This window comes from Cupressus sempervirens, chromosome 3 (genome assembly GCF_028749045.1).
Source record: "Cupressus sempervirens isolate cs-2001-9-10 chromosome 3, ASM2874904v1, whole genome shotgun sequence".
NCBI lineage: Eukaryota > Viridiplantae > Streptophyta > Pinopsida > Cupressales > Cupressaceae > Cupressus > Cupressus sempervirens.
Genome location: NC_143120.1, coordinates 351,198,219 through 351,220,514, shown reverse-complemented (window position 1 = coordinate 351,220,514; position 22,296 = coordinate 351,198,219). Strand labels below are relative to the sequence as shown.

The 22,296-nt window shown below is 38.1% G+C and overlaps 1 protein-coding gene across 2 annotated transcripts in view; it reads left to right on the top strand.

Annotated features, from left to right (window-relative positions):
• Positions 1-3,749: 3,749 nt before the first annotated feature.
• LOC149566430 (mechanosensitive ion channel protein 2, chloroplastic-like) overlaps positions 3,750-22,296 on the top strand; it is a 136,883-nt gene continuing 118,336 nt past the window's right edge. Inside the window, exon 1 of one of the 2 annotated variants that reach the window (XM_089819786.1) lies at positions 3,750-3,957. The gene's annotated coding sequence lies outside the window, so the exon portion shown is untranslated. The remainder of the gene's footprint in view (positions 3,958-22,296) is intronic. The other variant, XM_089819787.1, reaches the window with a different exon arrangement.

The window sequence follows — 22,296 nt, the reverse complement described above, 5'->3', positions numbered from 1 at the left end:
TTGGAATATATAAAGCATGTTGAAGACAAGGATGGATGAATTTGAAAATTTAATTCAAGAAGAACCATGTTTGAGCATTTCTATGCAAGAATTCAAGGATAATTTTGAAGAAGTTTCTAGAAGAGAAAAGAGGAGACAAAATGTTGGAAGGATTCAATGAATCTAACCAAACCCTAAGATTTACGATGATGTTTAAGCACAAAAATATCAAAATTGATTATTTAAGAAGGTGCAAGGGCTAAACTTATAGAGATTAGCAGAGTTGGTGAAGACCTAATAAGGTTGGAGTAGTTGTTGATGCTATTGATTGGCGAACTTGAGCAGGAGGTTGAGAAGAGTTGTGAAGAGGTGAAGTATGATTTCTTGAAGGATTGCCAAGTACATCAGAGATAGATATGACAATGGAGGATAGGGATCAACATATGGACCAAACTATGATTTGTATTTGCAAAGTGAGTTGTATTTTTCAGATCAAACACGTTGTTACTTTCTAACCATTATATCAATATTGAAATCCTTTAATCAAGGTTGAACTGATAGTCATATGTAAATCCTTTAATCATGGTGACATTCTAATGAAATGTTCTTAATCCCTCTAATAAGACCACTCCTATTAGGGTGATTAAATCCTTTAACAAGGTCACAATTAACAATGTGTTTTGTAACCTTTAATAGGGTTGGCTCTTAATAGAACTCACTTCAAAAGAGTGAAAAATTGGTGACATGTTATTGGTGGTTTTTCCCAAATTGGATTTCCATATTAAATACTAGTGTCATACTTGTGTGGATGTCATTTGAGATGTTTTACTGCTAATGTTTTACATTCTATGAGCTTGTTACTATTAGGACAGTGGATTGTAAGTTTTTGTTACTGATTATTTGCTATAGAGATCGAGCTATTAAATGTTTAGATCTGAAGTGTTTGAAGTCTTTAAAAGTTCAAATGGTACATCTAGACCTGAGGCAAATTGATTCACCTTCACCCCTCTCAGTTTTTCTAAATCATTTTAATAATAGGGACATCATTTGATTTTGAAATCATGCATGACACGATGGTTTAAAAACATTCTATTGGTTAAACTAGACTTCTAAAAACATATGATTTTAATCATGTGGTTGGATACCTACACTTTTCCTAATGTTTTATTTGAAGTATTATCATGTTCTTTTGTGGCGATCTTCATGTGAGTTGTTTAGAATGACCAACTAGGACGTACACCAAAGGTTTTTTGTGATCTCAAAATTATAATGTTTATATGACTAAAGGTCTTGATGTGCCTTGTGATTTAGATTGAAAATTGCACTTATGAGATTTACTTTGTTGAACATATATGTTTACTTGGTTCTTGAGAACCAAACTAATTTTGGGTTTCTTGTTAAGGAATTGAGTTTGATCATTGTGGGTGTTGTGGTATGATACACAACTATGGTTTATGTGCTTAGGGAAGTTGTCTAGGTACATGTCTTTGGGAGTGGCTTGCAATAGGGGTGTGAGACCTTAAGTGGTTAATACTAGGGCAACATATTATAAGTTGTGTACCAAGTGATAACATAGTAATTATCATATCTTGCACAACTCTTTCCTTGAGATACATTAATAAGATGAGTTAGAGGTATTGCCTCACACATGCATTGAGTGTTTGTACAGGTTGACTAGGATGGTAATAGGATGATACCTAGTGAGAGGTATGACTAGTTTTTGTTGTCTCCATGAGAAGGTACATTTTGGTGTTGCATGTGTCACATTGAGGGTCTGGTGTTCAAAGTGACTAGTCTAGGGTAACTCAACACTTTAGGGTTTGGGATATACTGAGAGACTAGTTTAGGGTAACTCAAGTAGTTTGACCATGTGATAACACTCCCTAATATGTAGCTCAAGTCTCCTTCATAGATTTTTTACTCGACTCTGGTGGTGTTTTTACTTGAGTTTGACAATTTAAATATGTGGTTTCAATAAATGTTGTTTAGGAGTTTGTTGCACATTAAATATTGTCTTTTGGTGAAATTTTAGTTAGGGATTTAACAACTTAATGAAAGAGATTATAAACAAAGAATTATGCAACTATGTTTCAAATGTTCATGTAATGTTGATGCTCATGATTTTGCTTAAGTAACACATCAGTATCATGTCCTCAAACAACACCCTAATACATATGTTGACAATTTTTTTACTTCAATTAGCAAATAACAACTAGTTGGAGGGAGCAAGTGAGAAATCAATTTTAAATCGTATTTGAAAAAATATGAATTGGAATTTTTCCTTGAATGCATTATTATAACTCACAAAATAATTTTTATGTTCATATGGTTAAAATTATTTTAGTGCAATTTGATTGGCTAATATAGCTAATGTATTTGGGTCTCATAGGAGCAGGCAACACTATTTTAGAATGCTTACACACATTTATAAATTTTAATTTTTTTCTAGGTTAATTTTCTATCTTCTACATATTCAAATATTTCATCCTATTTTGAGTATTTTTTTTAATATAAAACATATTTCAAACACCAATTCATCATTAAAAAATAAATAAAAAATAAAAAAACAAAAATAAAAAATATATATATGTATATATATGTGTACCTATTTTGAATATTTTTTTTAATATAAAACATATTTCAAACACCAATTCATTTTAAAAACAAAAATAAATAAAAAATAAAATATACACATACATACATATATAGATATACATACATACATACACACACATATATACATACACACACACACACACACACATATATATATATATATACATATGTATAGATATGTGTATATATGTATGTATACATATCTGTATATATGTATATATGTATATATAGATATATGTATATATATACATACATACATATACACATATATACATATACATATCTATATATATATATATACACATACATACATATGTATATATACACATACATACACACACACACATATATACATATATACATACATACATACATATATGTATGTATGTATATATGTGTATGTTTATATGTATGTATATATGTGTATGTATATACATACATACATACATACATCTATATATATGTATATATGTGTGTGTGTGTATATATATAATGAATACTATTATACATTACTTTTATATTGATAATCATTTTATTTAAATGCTCTTGTTATCTAAATTTTATTATCTATATTCACCTTCTATTTGTTAAATTTATTTAATAACTTAATAAACTTTAAATTATTACAACTTAGGTTACTAGCATTAATATTTTCTATACGACTACAACCAAAATGAAGATACAAAAGATTAAAAAAATAATAACATATCCCTGAAGTGATCCAAAACATTCATAATAAAATTTTTGACACACTAAAAAAAAATAGAAACATGCATTTAAATTATCTTAAATTTATTATATATATTCAAAGATGGAATGATATTAGATGTGACTCATATTGTGTCCTCTTTATGATATATATATCACACCAAAATTAACTTATTCAAAATCAGAGTAAAACAAAGTGAAAAAAATACATTATAGATTTTTCACCATTGCCAAATATAACAAACTCGAATTACTTAAATAAAAAAATAAATAATATACTCCATGTAGATCAATCCAATTCCAAGACACATTTTTCAGGTGGATAATGGGGAGAACTGTTCCAAAAGATATATCTTCTGCCTCGTGGGGCCTGCCCTGTTGGCCTTTTCATTGAATAACAAAAAATAATGACTTTCATAAAAAAACCATATAAAATCACTTTAAATACAAAGGAGAATTTAATTGTTACAGAAGAGATGCTAATTCACTTGAACTAGGCACCCACGCAACCTCTAAAATCGTCTTTCGTTGAGTGATTTAAATAAGGCACTGGAAATAACGGCGAAATCATCACGTTGACGAGTTGACGTAGTGTTTTTTTTTTGCGTAATTTGGAAGGAAAGCCTTCGCAGATTTTGGCGAAGGAGACTTCAGGTTTGTCGAGCCCTTTCCATTGCACCCAATGTTGTCAAATGTCGTTGTAAATCGGTTCGAAAATTTTAGAAATTAATATATTTTTCAAATTTATCATTTTGTTTCCAAAATTTTGCCGTGGAATCTATAAATAAACAATTTATTGGCGTCGGAGATGTAGAGGGCCGGAAGAGTATGAGGTTTTCCCTTTCAAACTCGATGGAGGCTCATTCTTCAAAAATATCCGTAGTATGACCTGCTAACGGAAACTGTTTTTCGTTTTTTGGTAAATCTTTCCGAGACGTGTAACGAAGGTACTAGGATTATGTGTTCTATTAAATTCAGGCGTACATGGAAACTTTTCTTCAATTACTCCGGTTCATACAAGTCTGATGAAAATCATCGTGTTTTTCGTTGGATCTAGAGTCAAAATCTCAAGTATACGTATTCCTCTAGCGTAAAGCCTTACATATTGAAATCGTTTTGAAGTTCTTCAGTTAGAGCTAAGTTCTTATGGATACCTATTCTACTGATGTTTGAGCAAACATCTCAGGGACATCTATTTTCGAATATGAGCCTATTACAATTTCTTTTCCGAAATGAGCCTATGAAAATATATTCTTAGAGCCAAGGTCTTAGGGATACCTATTCTACTAATCTTAGTCTTGTATATAGCAAATGTTTATTCATAGGATTATAGCCAAAGTGGAGCGGTTTGTATTCCGCTAAATTAGCTCAGGCTTGGCGCCGGATCTCACCTTTGTTTGTATTGTTTTTAGCTTTTTAGTTCTCACCATGTCCATTCACATTTTTTATAGTTGTCCATATTGAAAGACTTGTAATAAAAAATAATGGAATTACACGCATTTGTAAAAAAGCTTGAGACAACAATAATAGAGAGAGAGAGACAACATTTGTAATAGCTCGAGACAACAATAATAATTATATATATAGAGTGTTTGTAAAAGCTTGAGACAACAATATTAATTATATGTTTTGAGAGAGAGAGAGAGATGTCAATGATTGATAACAATAAAACAATATATAAATACTCATTGATAGTATAACAACATAATGACAATAGTATAAATTGTGAGAGCAGTAGTAGAACAACATCACTACAACAGTCTAAAACTTGGTCGATCAATACTTAAATGTCTCAAAACATATATCTAGAAGATTTCTAGAAGTCTGAAACATCAAATTATAATAGGCTACAACCTATGAAACTAAGGCCCATTATCAATATCCAAAGACTTATAATCATTTGAGTCGCTATCTTCCTTTAGCTGAAGTGGATTGTCTAATGGTAGCCCAACCAGTCCACCTAACATCTCTAGGATCAAAATCCCATCACACTATTGGAGTTTGTCAATACTCTGTTGGTCCTAAGGCTCAAGGCACAATGAACCACAACAAGCTTTTCAACTTGCTTGGAAGTAAGCTTGTCTCTCTTATTGTTGTGGGTGAAGCCATAGGTGGATTAGTTCGATTAGTTGCTTTATGCAACAAAGGAACTGACAATTTGTAAGAGTGATTGAATGGTAAGTTGTTCTAGTTTTGGTGTGTCCATCCCATGAAATTTCAACCATTTGATGGGCTTTTTTGGTGCAATGGTGGCCCTATCTAACTTAGCCCATGAATTGTTGATTTTAGAACCTTAAAGATCAGCAAATTGAAGCCATTACTTTCAATGAAATGTTGCATTTTCCTTGCTATACATTTTAATGAGGGCTGATGTAAGCCTCTCTATCACCAATTCATCTGTAGAAGTTAGCATTCGCCTAGGTCTAGGCTTAATCCACTTTGGATTAAGAGCATAGGCAAGCATATGAAGAGGGGCGTTCATTGTGTTTGTATTCCACCTCTTTGTGACAATAGACCTAATGCGCTCCTCATAGAATTGCGATGTAGGATCCATTTGATGAATTAATTCCTTCATTTGATTAAGCATGCTATCAAAATTTCATTTATCTCTCCTAGGCTAGGAGAGTCGATTTCTACATACATAATTGCCCTCACATCTGGTGTTATGACAAAGGAAACATACATGCAAGCAACATTTAAAAATTATAACTTTTAGAATACAAAGTAAAGCAAAGTAACACTAAAAACTAACAAATTCAAAGACAAAATAAGTTTTGAATTTCAATTTTTAGATTTCTTACTTGATATTGGCCCATCAAGCCTCATTAAGTACTCTATTTATCATCGCTTTCCCTTTATCTAGTTTTGATTGAGGCCACTTTTTACAATCTGCACAAATTGTTAGAAAGTAAAGTCCACCAAGATAATTGAGAGGGGTGGGGGGTGAATTAGTTATGCAATTAAAAAAACTATCAATATCTTTATTAATTCCGAAGTGTGTAAACAGTAGATGCAACAACCATAGAAACCATGCACAATAACACCATATATGTTAACTAGGGAAACCCTTGATCAGAGGGAAAACCTTGGTGGGAATGATGCCCACAAGATGATGTACTAATATAAAAGTTCCTTGTAAAAGGATAGACCCTGTTAGGATTCAATGAAATACAATCAGTACATATGAGTCCCTATTAAGAGACTTTGGATCCTTGTTAAGAGTTTCCAGGAGTTGAAAGGAGGACAATTGAACCCATTGTCCAAATAGCCTCAGAAACAGTCCTCAGTAGACAATCTTCTGCATAAGCATATTGAAGATTTCTGAACTGACTAAACAACAACTCCTTTGCCAATACAGTTCCTTTGAAGGTCACAACACATCAGTCCTCATCAATCTCTGCTCTGATCAAAAGATATTCGCATTCAAGTTCGCTCATACAGTAACTATCCACATTGGATCTTTCTTTCAAGTTCGCATTACAAAAGTGATCTCACTGATGATTACAACCAAGGAAACAACCTTTCCTTTATACCAAGTCCTAAAACAAGTTATTGAGTAGGCCTTGAGGCTTTCCTAACTTACAATAATAATATAGGACATTCTTAAGATATTACAATACATGTAACATTATGATTTTACACTTTTCAAGATTATCTTCAAATTGTCAGCTCGCAGTCTTCATAACTTTTCACACGATGATCATTTGATTATGCCCTCTTGACCAAGGCATCTTTGTCATGTCTTCAACCTGTTTCTCAGTCCGCTTAAGCCAATTCCATCCCTGTGAGGAGATAGAATCAAAACATCAAAACCCGCTTTCCAGAAACATTATTTGAAAGCTGCCTTTAGTAAATCCTTCATAACTCGAACCAATCTTTATACTTCCTAGTTGTCGCATCTAGACATACTGCTAAACATATCCTCAGGTGCGCATAAGCTGATCTTCATTCCTTGAACCGCGCTGAACATTTCTTTCTCTGTAACTCTGCCAGTCTTCATAGAATAACAAGTATGTTGACATCAATGATAAATATTGTCATGAATGCAACACATAAGCTCTGAATTATGTCTCCATCATTGCTTACATACTCCCCCATAGGAATACCATCAACATTCATGCTAACACAAACAACCATGGATTGTAGAGCATTTTCCACCTTCAATATCCTCTCCATCCAAATATTATTGCTAGCATATCTAGTCTCAACTTGATTGAGCAATTTTTTCTTTGAAAAAGACTGGAATAGTGCAAGTGATGTATGATGATTACATACAAACGTTTATATCTCTCTAGACTCTATTATTGTTGCCTGGACCCAATCTATTTTGTCAATATCCTTCAAAGCATTATTTAAAGCATGGACACAACGAGGAGTCCAAAAGATATAGTTGAAGGCACTCTCAATTATCAAACCAGCTAACTAACTTACACAAGCTGAACTAACTTACACAAGCTGAATCTGTCACAATCTTGATAACATTAGAAGGTCCAACCTCCTCTATGACCTTGAAAATGGCAAGCTGAAAATCAACATCCTTAACTTTCCCAAAACAACCAACAACTTCAAGAATGTATAAACCAGTAGGGCATGCAACAATAATATTAATGAGTGGCCTATGTTGAATATTAGTCAACCCATCCATGACAATGGAACAACTAGCCCCAGTCCATGTTTGCTTCATCTCCTCCATCGTCAAGGTTGTTTTTGACTATTGTTTGTCAAGGAGGGAGGTACACAAGCTATGTTCTCTTGGGAGGGCATCGGATGATCCATATTTCTAAAATGAGGTGACCTTGCTAAATGAAATAAACGAGCATGCGCATAAAATAATTTGGTCACTGCATCATCAGCTTGCTCAGGTTTTTGAATATTCATTAAGCCCATCTCTGAAATTTTGTCACTTTCTTCTTCCCTGTATTGGAACTCTCTTCAATTGATACATTCACATTGGAAGAGACATGCATATCAGTGGATGGCCATTTTAGATTCTTATTGTAATATGCAATGATTTTGCCCACACTTGCTCCAGCTAACTTGGCAAATTCAATGTACTGTTTCGATGTTATTCCCTCACAAACCCTAACACTATGTCCACTCTCACTCACTAGGTGGCTTGTGACCGTAGTATAGCTCCCATGGTAATGAGTGCTGCAAACATGATAGCCACTTCTTGCTGCATCCTATATTTTTTTCCCTTGTTGGAGGTCACATTATGTTAAACTGAAGTGATGGTTTCTTTGGATATAAAGGGACTTATGTAAATCTATGAAGGGAGGTGTAGGGCATACAAAATACGGCCTATCGATAAGGCCGAGCTTGGATTTTTAGAAGTTGACGACCGGTCTATTGACATTGTGTACACTTGATTTTCACTGTCACTACCCTCATGGCCCTTGCTGCTCATTTTGTGGTTTTGTTTATAGTGTTTCAAAGTCTGAAACAAAAGCAGCGAAAGTACTTTTCAATCTACAAACTGTGAACTTACTAACAAACAAAAAAATGAAAAAAGAGGAAATACCTTGGCTGTAGCTTAAAACTTGCAGCTGGGATCTTCTTTCAGACTTGTAGCAAACAAAAATCAGTCTAATGTCTCCTCTGGTCAGCTCAATCTCTCCTCTAATTCATGCCAATTTCTTCTTGAACAAGCAAACTCCCACAACAAGGAGCAAACAATGAGAAAATGGAGGGAGAGAAATGCTTGGTAAGAAGAAATTTGTTTCCATTTTGATGTCTTTTTATCATTTTAGGGTTAGTAAGAGTTGTGGATGCCCTTGTGGTCCCCATGTTGCTTCTTTGGAAATCAAACATATAAAGTGTTTTTTTTGGCTTTTTGAATGCTGGAAGCGTACTTAGCCACAGAGAATAGCTAGATGCCCCCAGGATGGCTGATGGACATTTCTGACGTCTCTCGATTGTCTTGTCTGGGGATGTTTCATAGCGTTTCCAACATTTTTATAATTGGGGAGGGCAGGGGACTTTAAGACAATCCTAGATTTCTTTTTGTTGATTTTTTGTAGAAGAATTTTTGACTGCCAGTGCTTTGCCAATACCAATAAAAAAACAAGCAATAATCTGGCCTAATTTTTTTTTGTTCACTCAAAACAATTACACATCAAGGGAAAACCACAAATTCATCATCTAAACTGTAATACATGAACCATTACATACTGCTGTTCACAAGTCGGGATGGTATTGACATTCTACTTAAATATTATGATCAAGAACGCACTTAGCAAAATAGTCCAAACATGATACCTTCAGATTTGTGTGTCTGCTTGCTGCTATGGGTTTGAAAGGTCTTCAAATCACTATTCATTGCTTATACAGTGAATGTTACAGGTCTGCCACGATATCACAGACATCTTACTATCCACAATCCACAAAATCCAGCTTGTCAATACTCAGGAACTGATGTATATAAGTTCGCTACAGAAAATTGAGTCCAAGGAAACACGAGAGAAAATCGCATTTACGAAGATAAACACTTCCTCTAATGTCCATGATATTACTATACAGTTCCAATCTCCGCTTGAGTGCAGAGGATGATGCTACAGCAAAGAATGGTCAGCAGCAAGTACGACCTCCTAACAAGTGACACAGCCCTTAACCAGTGATGCAGCCCAACAAAATGATGCATCCCAGCAAGGTATTAGTACATCCAGCTAGGGGTATATTTTAGTCATCAGCTCCTATTCCTCAAATCATCCCTTCAAACTTACAATCATTTGCTGATAATAAGCCAAAGTGTGGTACATAATTATAATGTGCACAAAGATCTTACCAGTCATGCACGCACTAAACTAATCTTCAGACTGTATCTTGCAACCGCACAGAGATTGTTAGCTATGAGGGTTTTCATCCTCAAAAGCCCTTGAAACAAACTCTCCAAAGAGCTCACAATATGTCCAAATTCTTCGACAAAATGCATCTCAAATGAACTCCACAAGTTTTTCTTTATAACATTCTCGAGAGTTTCTATTCTCTTCACCAATCTATGTGGGATACAACATTTCTCCATAAATACACTAGGACATAAAAGGGCTCCCTTTTAAAGCAACGTTTTGCAACTAGGCCAAGTGGTGCAATTCACTTAACTCAAAAAGTGACAATATAATAAAGTAACTAAAAATCAAAATATATTTCTTTTAGCAGAATTAAACTTCGCCCAATGTGCAAGAATGACATATTTCACTGCTGGGAAAGTAGAGGCTGACCCAATGCTACAGATAGAGACACTTAGGAAAAATAGCAACCGCTAAAATAGTGTGTCCAAACACCAAACTGGCCCAATTTGAGTCTCACAAAAAACTTACTATAAGTATTAAGTGCAAAAAAGGCCAGTGTTAATGTAGAAAGTCTAGTCTTGGACAAGTTCTAAACCACTCCAAAATGTGTCATTTATCTCCATTAATTCATTTGAACTTACTAATGCATCAAAAAATCTCCCTGCACCCCTTCCAAAAAAAACACCAATTGCCCTATAAGATAACCATAAAAGTGGGGGCATTACAGTCTACCCTTCCCACAGATTGCTTGTCCTCAAGCAATGCCAATGCAGTCTTCAATCAACTGATTGATCCATAGTGCAACAAAAAATGATCCTATGGTCACAAGTCAACGTAGGGAAACTGCAACACGATCCACTGTAGACACTGTATTGCAAGGTGCCCCAACCAGAAGAGCAATCAAGCCCTGTATGAACTCGGTCATCTCAAGAACTACTCTTCAAAAGGACCAAACTGGAAAACCATAGGAGTGACTTCTTGGATTTTATCATAGGCTACCACATCCCTATCGACTACTGAGCTACTAACCATAGTGATCTCAGGTTTCAAATTAGACTCAGAACATAGCCGCCATGTGACACTGTGCTACTCGTTCATAACTGATAAACAACTTACTCAAATTACATTCTCCTCTCCTGGAAACCCATAAAGAAAGCATCATCAAAACCAAAGCTGAAATCCCTGAGAGAAGGTAACTTAGAAAAATACCACATCAAAAAATTCACTTCTAATCCTGATCTTGTGCAATAGAAAGAACTCCGCGCTCAAAATTTAACCATAAACCCAAGCATCACTCCACTTGACATCATGGAAATGAAGATCAATCACTGTTACAACTTTCAACTCTGTAATGTGTCAAGCAAGGAATGTCTCTACTATGGCTAGCCGAAAACATACCATTGACACTTAATCTCCAAGTGTCAAGGGAAGGACCTTAAATGTGCTGGCTAACCCATGTCTCTGTGATTAATCAATTATCGTTTGATAGATCGCCAACCAACAGTATGAAACGATTGTAGTATCCTAAACTTTTGCAAGAGAAATTGGTGACTGGTTGTACTGAAGACTGCAAATGCTCAAAACCTAACTGTCCCAAGACTGAGGTCGCCATAAACAGTGTGAGGAAACAAAGACAGCAATGAACAATCAGAAATCTCACTGTATGCATAGGAGTAATGAGAATGGGATTAGCTGAGAAGCCATCTCCAGGGAGCAAATCTTCCCTACCATCAATCTTAAATTATGTACTAGTCATCTGTTGAACTTGAAATGTATACAAACTCATCTGCGTGCCAAGAATGGTATGTTGGTGTTGATTGGAAAGTGAATAGAGGAATCAACCTAAAATTTTGCCCACAACTCCAATCCTAAATCAACTATTCACTGCTAGAGATTGCTATTGTATGCAATCTTGTAATCAACTCCAGTCTCATCACTAAAATCAGGAAAATCTTCATCATCCAACTCAAATAGTGAATTGTCAGAAGTCATCAGCATTTACATCAAACATGGGATTATAAATCAGCTGGTTACTATATGATCCTTATGGCCTCCAGACATATTGCTGTTCCAGGCTTCCGATTTCTGATTTTCCTCTTGAATGCTATCAAGCTCCTCCATTACCTGGCTGATCTCTGTGGCCATTTCTCTATTCTCCTGCTCTTTGAAATGTTTGGCTTCATATAACTGATTATTTGCTTCAAGAAATGCCTCGTGGACACGTTTTAAAGCAATCCTAGTGGAATCAAGCTCATTGGTGAGCTCACTAACCTCTCCCCTTAACTGCTTAATCAGAAAGGTCTCATCTGCAAACATGGGGGCAACTTCCTGTTGTGTGGTTTTCACACCATCACCTTATTGCAAATGGGGGACCCCCCTCTTTTTGCTTTAGCAAGTAGGATTTGCCTTAGCTGGTTTTAGTTGTCAACATTTTCGGTCTCCAAGTCTGAGGGTGAGTTTGAATAATTTTGTCTCGTAGGGAAATTATGTTTGTCCAGGGTTTTGGTGTCCTTTCGTGGTGTTTTCTTAGCCTAGGTCCAAGTGGGAGGGTAGAATTTTAGTCTGAGTGATAAAGGTTACATGCTCGGGAGATGGGAGAATGATCACGATCAAAGTGAATTTTGTGGATTTCAATGGAAATCCTTAAAGTTTAGGATTTCCCTTCTCCTCATCAATCCAACATTGATGTAAGATCATGCTAAGGCATAGTAAATCGAAAATTAGTGAAAGAATTGGCATAAGCGTGCGAAATAGCGAAGTTTTGGGAGTCTAAGTGGCAGAAGTATACTTGGTGGAAATCCTTAGCACTAAGGATTTCCACCATATTGATCCTGCCAAGCTTGAAATTCCACCACCCTCTAAGGCATCCAAAATCCGATTTATAGCAAGAAGGTGATATCGTGAGTAAAAGAGAACAAGGAATGTTGAAATGGGGTAAGTTTTGAGAAAATCATGCTTGGTGGAAATCCTTAGCGTTAAGGATTTCCACCACATTAATCCTCTCAAACCAAAATTTTCCCCTTTTTCACTTTGTGTCAAAATGAATAAGTGTTAGAGGTATTGGATGTTGAGTTAGGATGAATAAGTTTGAAAGGTTTGAAGGCAAAGGAAAGCTAAACTGCATTTGGTGGAAATCCTTAATGCTAGGAATTTCCAGCGGTGGAAATCCTTAGCGCTAAGGATATCCACCAGCCAACTCTTATCCTCTATAATCTTCAAAATTGCTCGCCATGAATTATTTTCACAGCCCAAGTATTAAAGGGCTGACTCCTTGTTCTGTTAAAAAATGTTCACCATACTCATGATTGGTTCCATTGTGAGTAGATTACTCCCCAACATATAAGTACCAAAGTCATTATAAGCATCATGCTGGAACGAGATATACAATGATCACTATCAGCTGATTGGAGAGTAGCAATGTACATTTTCTCAACATCTTTAGCTTCAACTGTTCCCACGTCTTCAAGGCCACTTGGCTGCAATGCTAGAGGCCTTTGTCCTGTTGTTGGCAAAGTCTAAACACAACTGATGGGATTAGTTAGTGTCCGAAAAGTTGCGTGACGATTTAGTCACTCCTTCGGGATATATATGTACATTGTCTGAATTGAACTACAAATCATCATTGTACTCGTGATTGTATACTTTGCTTATATGAATAAAGTATTATCTTGTTATGTATTATACTCTTGTCTTTGAATGTAATAACTATCCATTTACCCTGTACGGTAAACATTTGGTGCAGCTGTGTATCGAACCTGGTATGAAAGATGTGTTCTGAAGATTAATGCCGAACTTGCTCAATAAACATCGAAATAAAATAAAACAAAAGGATCATGTGCGTATAGCATGTGAAGCATTAATCCTGATGCAACAGGTAGAATGAAGGCAAAAATTTCAACAGCTCGTTGACGGGCATCGAGGTGGTGCCATTGAAGGTAAACACGGTGCGTAGGAGCACTGACCAACGGAGTGCATTCGCCTAACCAATCGAGAAGTATCGAGGACTTGCTCGAGGAGACCTGACAAACGTTAAATTTGGTTGAAGAGACGAGGGAGGAGTTTCTAAAATACGCCAAGGGTGGAGAACCAAGACGAAAGAGAAGGAACCAACATGATTCAAGGTGCCAAAGGAGCACGAGCATTGGGTGAACTCTTTGTCCCCGATACACTAGACGAATGGATACAACTCGATAATTGAACAACCTTGCTTATAGAACTCTTCACAAGACAATGTAATGCGGTTATCCAGAGTAACGTGGTTGTCTAGAGTAGCGTGGTTGTGCAGAACAACTCGGGTATGCAAAACAACATGGGTGCGCAGAACAACACAAGTGTGCAACAAGCAAAAAGGTCAAGCAGAACCAAGCAAAAGATAACGATGGCTACCTAAATTTATTGGCGACGTGATGGGCAATCCAGTTTGACATTGTAAAACGTGTGAAACGATATGGACTATGAATGGCGTAATGGACGAAGATGACTAGATACATTAGTTTTCAGCTACCCTAAGAGGTGTAGCAATCAATTGGTTTTCAGACATCGACCAAAAGAAGCTAGCCACATGGGCGAAACTCAAGAAAGAATTTATAGCAGAATTTCGACTACTCAGGGATGACAATGAGATTGTAGCGGAAATTTATAGTACAAAGCAGGGGAAGAATGAAATAGTCCGCGGGTACGTGAGGAGACTGAAAGAGCTGGTAGGAAAGATGGAAAGCCCACCAGCTGACAGGTTGAAGAAAAGATGGTTTATCGAAGGGCTACGACCAACACTACAGAAAAAGATGAAAAGAGTACCTCCTACATTGTATATTGATGCATTTAACTGCGCAATGGATTTAGAGAGCGAATGCAAAACTGGGAAAAAGAAGAAAGACAGATTTTCAGATTCGGAAGACTCATCCTCTGAAAGCAACAATGAGGAATCGAACAAAAAGGTCTCAGCTTTACAAAAAGATATGCTGCGTATGATGAAAGAATTTAAAAACATGAAAAAGAACCCTGGTCAAAACATAGAAGGGGAATTGCGGTGTATGGATTGCAAGTAGGAGGGCCACACAAAGGGCTCTTGCCCCAAGAACCCGTTTTGCGATATCTGCTAGATTGCCGGACATTCCACCAAGGAATGCTCGTTCAATATGAAAACAAAGGGTCACTAGCAAGTGCTTCAGACGCAAGAAGTGTACACCTTAGGAGCTATGGGAACAAATCAAATAATGACATGAAAACTTCAGGAGGGTATCGAAACAACTAATGCGGAAGAGGAGGCAACAACAATAACAATAATAATAATGGAGGCTGTAGCCGGATACAATATGATCCAATCGGACGACCAATGATACAATGCCGTGCATGCAATTGATGGGGCCACTTTGCTAGAGATTGTACCACGAAGGGAACACCACAACTATTGTGTAGATGGTGTGGTCTTGGAGACTACGATGACTCAAAATGCCCTAAGCTCGGGGTGAACTTGTTGATTATAGAAAGATGCGAGGAAGAAACATTAGCAACCACTCGTGCACAAGCGAAAAAGACAACATACCTAGATCTTGAAGAGGAGAAGAAAAGGATGCAACAAGCAAAAGCAAAAATAGAAAGAGAGATGGTGGCTGAAAGAACACAAATGGACATTGCAGGTACCTCAAGGAGGAACCAAGCAGAACAAAACATTATACGACAGGTAATGCAAGCTGAGGTTCCTGTGAAATTAAATGACCTTCGTGCAATGCCTTAGTTACGGACATCAATCTTAAATATGACACCATCCCCAAAGACGATGGACGAGCTAGGGAAGAACACCCAGGGTGGAAGCGGAGCTACCACGACAGACCCAATGCTACTCGCGTTGAAGATAGGAAGACACCCTACAGTAGTGGAGATGGGTATCCTTAGAACCATCCTAACAGACACCATTGTAGATGGAGGGTCAGGTGTAAATGTATTACCTGAGGAAACGTGGAAGAAGTTGGGACAACCAACTCTATGGCCACCTACGTTCCAACTGCTTAGCATTGACCAACACAGAATCAACCCCCTTAGGACTTTAATGGCGCAAATTGTAACAATTGGGACACAACCCTTTCGACTTGACTTTGCGGTTATCTCGTTGAAAAGGAAAGGTTACGACGCCGTCCTCAAAAGGAGCTGGCTAGTATAGGCAAAGGTGAAACATGACTAGAAAAGGAACACTCTTTCGATGGAAAGTGGGGGTCGTAGGTTCATAATTGACCTACACACCCGGATGGTGGGAGAAGATGTGGCGTCGTCAGACTCCAAAGGCAAAGGAGACGACGAAGGAAGGAAAAGGATGGAACCCAATGAAGAAGGAATTCTGAAACTAGAAGGGGGGGATCCAATGACGACGACTTGGACTCGGTGAATGACTTACTCCATTGGCAAATGGAGGACTGTGAACTCTTCTCGAGTTGTCACATGTTGGGGGTGGAAGAAGGAAGTGAGGAAGATGAAAAGAAGAATTTTTGTCGGAATACAGAGAAGTCAAGGAAGGGAGGCACCAATAGATGAAACACCTAGGCATACATTCAACAATGAGAAACCTATTAAATATGAAGAACCCAGGGTGAAGACTGTGAACTTAGGAGACAAGGCCAACCCAAAAAACATTTTTGTGGGAGATGACCAGAATCCTATATTGAAAGCAACGGTCTTCAAAATATTCATGGAGTACAAGGATGTTTTCGCATGGACATACAAACACCTAAAGGGAGTACCACTAGAATTATGTGTCCATTGGATCCCATTGATACAAGGAGTGGTGCCCGTATGGAAGCAACCATACCGTATGAATAAAAACTATGCCGCACGGGTCACGAACGAGATTAATCAAATGCTTGCTGCAGGCATTATCTTTCGAGTACAAACAAGTGAGTGGGTGTCTCCAATTGTAATCTCACTAAAAATGGATACCACTCAAATAAGAATATGTGTGGATTTCCATTGTTTGAACACAGTAACAATCAGCATCCATTTCCAATACCATTTACTGACAGTATTTTGGAGGAAGTTGCCAGGCACGAAATATACTTACTCATGGATGGATTTTCTGGCTACAATCAGATATCCATTGTTGAGGAAGATAAGTTGAAAACAATCTTCATGGTGGAAGATGGAGTTTACGCTTACAATTAGATGTAGTTCGGTTTGTGCAACGCCTCGGGAACATTTCAAAGGATAATCCTTCACATCTTCGACAAGATGTCAGTAGGAAACTTCAAAGCTTTCTTGGACGATTGGTTAGTTTTTAGCACGGAGGACAAGCACCTGAATGCACTCAAGGAGTGTATGGAAAGATGCAGACGGGCAAGGCTAGCACTAAACCCCAAGAAGTGCAGATTCATGGTGCCGCAGTGACAACTGCTAGGACATATCGTGTGCAAGGCAGGCTTGAAGATGGACCCGGATAAGGTTCGAGTAATATTGGAAATGCCACCTTCGACAGACGTGACTGAAGTAAAATCATTCCTAGGACACACTAGGCACTATAGAAGGTTTTTCACCAAAATATCTTACCCTCTTGACAGACTAACTTGCAGAGGAGAACCCTACAAGTGGGAAATAGAGCAGGATGAAGTCTTTCAGGGGTTGAAAACACAACTAGCGACAAAATCTATTTTGGCTTGCCCCAACTGGGACAAGGAGTTCTACGTACATGTCAATGTGTCAAATTTTGCAATCGGAGCATCACTGGCACAGATAGGTGATCATGGATTAGACCACCCAGTTCGCTTTGCAAGTAGACTCTTGTCAAAGGTAGAAAAGAACTACAACACGACTGAGAGGGAAGCTCTTGGGATGGGGTATGCCCTACAGAAGTTTAGGCACTACTTATTGGCAACCCCATTTGTGTTTTACATAGACCATTAGGCTTTGCTATATTTGGTGAATAAATCAATCATTTAGGGACAGATAAGTAGATGGTTACTTCTCCTGCAGGAATTCACATTTAAGATTATAATACGGCTTGGGAAAAGCCATATGAGCGCAAACCACCTCTCTAGAATCAAGTTAGGGAAACCACTTGAGGGAGTCAATGATGACTTTTTAGACGTACAGTTGTTTTAGATAGTTGTACTACCATCGTGGTATGCAAGTATTGGAGAGTATCTTTCAATGGGTCAGTTCCCTAGGGAAATGCAACCAAATGAAAGATGGAGACTCATACTGAAAAGCCAAACATTCCAATTGATCAACGGGCTACTATACAAGATGGGACTTGACCAAATCCTTCGGCAATGTGTTCTCGAGGAGGAAATACCAAGAGTACTAAAGGAAGCACACGAAGGGCCTGTAGGCGGACATATGGGACTAGACACAATTGTCCGCAAGATACTTCTTGCAGGATTGTGGTGGCTTACCGCGCACAGTGACACCAGGGAGTGGGTCGTTGGATGTGATACATGTCAGAGAGCCGGAAAGCCACTAAAAAGGGATTTTATGCCCCTAAATGCCTCACATGTGTAGGAATTGTCTGAATAGTGGGGACTAGATTTTGTTGGACCCTTGAAGGTAAGCAAAGCCCGCAGATGTTGATACATTGTCGTAGCAACGGAGTACCTCATAAAGTGGGTAGAGGCACGGGCCCTACCAGATAACTTTGCACTCAGTATGATGAGATTTATCTATGAACAAATCATTACAAGGTACGATATACCAATTCAATTGACAAGCGACCATGAAGGGCACTTTGTCAACCATGTCATCTGACTACTTATAGTGGAATTTAAAATCTACTATTCACTTTCAAGCCCGTACTACCCAAGAGAAAATGGGCAAGCAAAATCAACAAACAAAATTTTGGTTTCAGTAATTTATAAATCATGCGGTGTTGAAGCTGAAGATTGGGAAGAGAAGTCGCCATCAACGTTATGGGCTTTCTGTACCTCCTACAAGCTCACCATGGGACACACTCCATTTCAGTTAATGTATGGTTAAGAGGCCATAGTACCAATAGAGTTTATGGTACTGAGCTTACAAATAGCAAGTGAAAACAAGTCGGGAGACATGGAGAGTCTAAGGGAGTAGTATATAACTTGAATAAGCTCAATGAACGAAGACTTACAAGCACAATGGGCTATAGAGGTTTCATAGCTTAGGTGCAAGTTTTGGCTGACAAGCATTTAAAACTATACAAATTTCAACCAGGCCAGCTTGTATTGAAATATAATGAGCGTGATGAGATCAAATTGGGTAAATTCAAAGTAAAGTAGGTTGGACCATACAAGATTAATGAGGTTGCTGATAATGGAGTGATCAAGCTCTGGACGTTTGACGGGAAGGAAGTGGCCGACCCAGTAAATGGTTTGCAGTAAAAAAATTACCATCAAAGGAATGAAGCCTAGGAAGATAGCCACATCCAGATGAACGATTCTAGTAGAATTTAACGTGTCAACCAAAAAAAAAAAAAAGTAAAAAGTAAATAAATAAATAAATAAATAAATAAATAAATAAATAAATATATATATATATATATATATATATATATATATATATATATATAAGCATAATAAATGTGTATAAAATAAGAACAGGACAAGGAGTATAGGTATAAGAAAAGGGCAAGTTGATTATTAAAGTCACTCAACTATATATTAGACAAAAGTAGAGTAGTGGGACTCAAACACCGTATGGCCAAGTGAAGACACGGTATGGAAAACATGATCGTACGATACAAACAATTTAAAAAGATGTATGGATATTGCTACGAACAGGGTTAAAAAAAGCTAGATCACTGTACAGACTAGGCAAAGGGAAAGGGTTACCACTGTGCGGACTTGCAACAACTGTATACTTTAGGCAAGGAAGAACACCGTATGGTCTTATGAAGAGACAAAGAGAGAGCACGATATTATAAGGGGTATCAAGTTCCAACAAGGAGGCTATTCTAGTCATCGTACGAACTGTACAAACATGGATAGGAGAGCCCCCACAAGCGAGCATAGCAAGACGTCATTGTACGACCATACGACCAATTGAGGAAGTAGGAAATCAAACCATCGTACAACTCCAAAGCAGACCGCATGACATCAAGGGGATTAGCGAAGGTGATTAGATATTGTACAGAACAAAAGTTCCGCGTAGGTTTTGAATAGAGCACTGGATGGTTTCGGGAGAAAAGAATGTAATATCACAACAAAGCACCCGTACGAACTCTAGGAACACACAAACCGTGTGCCTCGATAAGCTTAGATAGCCACCTTAACATGAAAAGAGAAGGCTATATGGTCGATCCAACATCATTATATCATTACCAATCTACCATCATTTAGTAGCAAATAGATGCGGTACAACAGGAAGCCATTGTACCAAGCAAAAGGGATATGCATTTCACAACAACATCTCGAAGGGGAACACAGTACGAATTGTGCAGGAGGAACTAAAGGGAGCCGTACGTAATAGCCGTATTGTTCAGCCGTAAAGAGTTGTATGGAGTTGTGAGGTGCTATTCCAAGGTTGAAATGAAAAAACCTAACCGTTTCGTTGCAACAAAAAGACAAAAGAGGAGACCGTTATGTAGTTAGCAGGGAAGAGGGCCTGGAAGAAAAAGTTGAAAGAAGATTTGGCTACTAGTAAGAGGATGAATCAAAATGTGAAGACATTGCCTTTAGGCGTCTGAGTTGCAGGAGGCACAAGCACGAGCAAAAAGAATAGCAAACAACTAACACAGACAACGGCTGCAACAGTGCAGCTCACGTCTCAAAACATACCTTTTGAAGGCCTGGATGGGTTAGAGTGCAGGAAATGGTGGTAGGATACCCCCGATAATTACTCAGTAAAGAATAGTATAAGAAAAAAAAGGTAGAATGGGCAGTCCGAATGCCAGTCTTTTGCATTTGAGAGTACAAGGGCTTTTTGTGCACCATGATCGACACTTATGATAGGTTTTCCTGAACCAACTTATTTTCCTACCTAGGGCGAGAATTTGTAATCTCCTTCAGAGCAACATACTTCACTAGGGTATTTGGCATACCTGACCATACGCAGGGAGATAGGAAGATCAATGGCAAATTGAAGAAATTGAGTCAAGAGGTGAAGGCGTGCCTAATAGAGCTCATGTGCGGTAAATTGTCTCAGCCATAAAAGAAAGCATTAATGGACACTTCTAGAGGCAGAGGACAAAAAAAGTCTAACATTCAGGAAGGACAATGGCATTGCCTCATGGACTTGGTTAAGAGTAGGTTCACAAGATCATGGACGGGAAGGTGTATGACTAGGCAACATTACTGGTAGATGGCATATATGAGTTCATGATGCCACAACACTAGACATTTTACATGCCCCGTTTCACCATTGGATTGTTCCTTGATGTTACGGCGTGGATGATCCCCTTTGATAGGCTGGAGCTCAAGCTTGGCCCTCTCACTCCAGGTGAGCCTCCCATCATGCAGTGGAAGCATTTAGACACACTAGGTGGGCAGAAGTGACCCGGGTAGGAGTTGGACGCAGGCTCGGAACATGGGAATATCGATAGTGGCCGATAGGAGACATCATTTGACAATAGTGAGACGAACAAAGAGGAAGAGGATATGGAGGATGACGAAGAGGTTGAAGTCATTATCGTGACACTGTTGCTATTCCCTCGGCTTGCCTTCTTAGCAACATCTCAGTTGGCCCTTGTAGGTACGCATATTCCTGGTTTTGGATAGTTTAGGTAACCTATAGTTATGAGCCCTATCACAGTAGCGGCTCAGCTAGTACCCGCAGGGATCTCAGCCATTCCAGAGGTAGTGGCTACTTTACAAACAGATTCTCACCTATCACCACCTACAACCTTACTAGGCGAAGTGATGGAGATACTGGCGGAGGAGGTACTTGAGAGTTCGAGGGCACCTTAGGTTTGATTGGAGGTCGTTGGTTCACATGCTGTGGTCACTATAGATACTGCGTTATTGGCTACTAGTGAGGGCACTAGTAGGGCGAGTACAACATAGGACTTGAGTGCATATTTGAGTCAAAGGTTTGGCATCAGACTAGTAGCACCAGCATCTAGTATTCTCTTGCCTATGAGAGAAGTATCCCAGGAGGTGGATCCAATAGCTCCATAGGAGGAGGAGAGTCACTGCACTAATGCAGTTGAGCTACCACCTCCACCCCTGACGGACAACACTACTCAAAGGATGTTAGAGATAGTGGAGACAATGACGGCCACACAGGAGTAGCCCACATTAGGTCCCTCGGTAGCCAT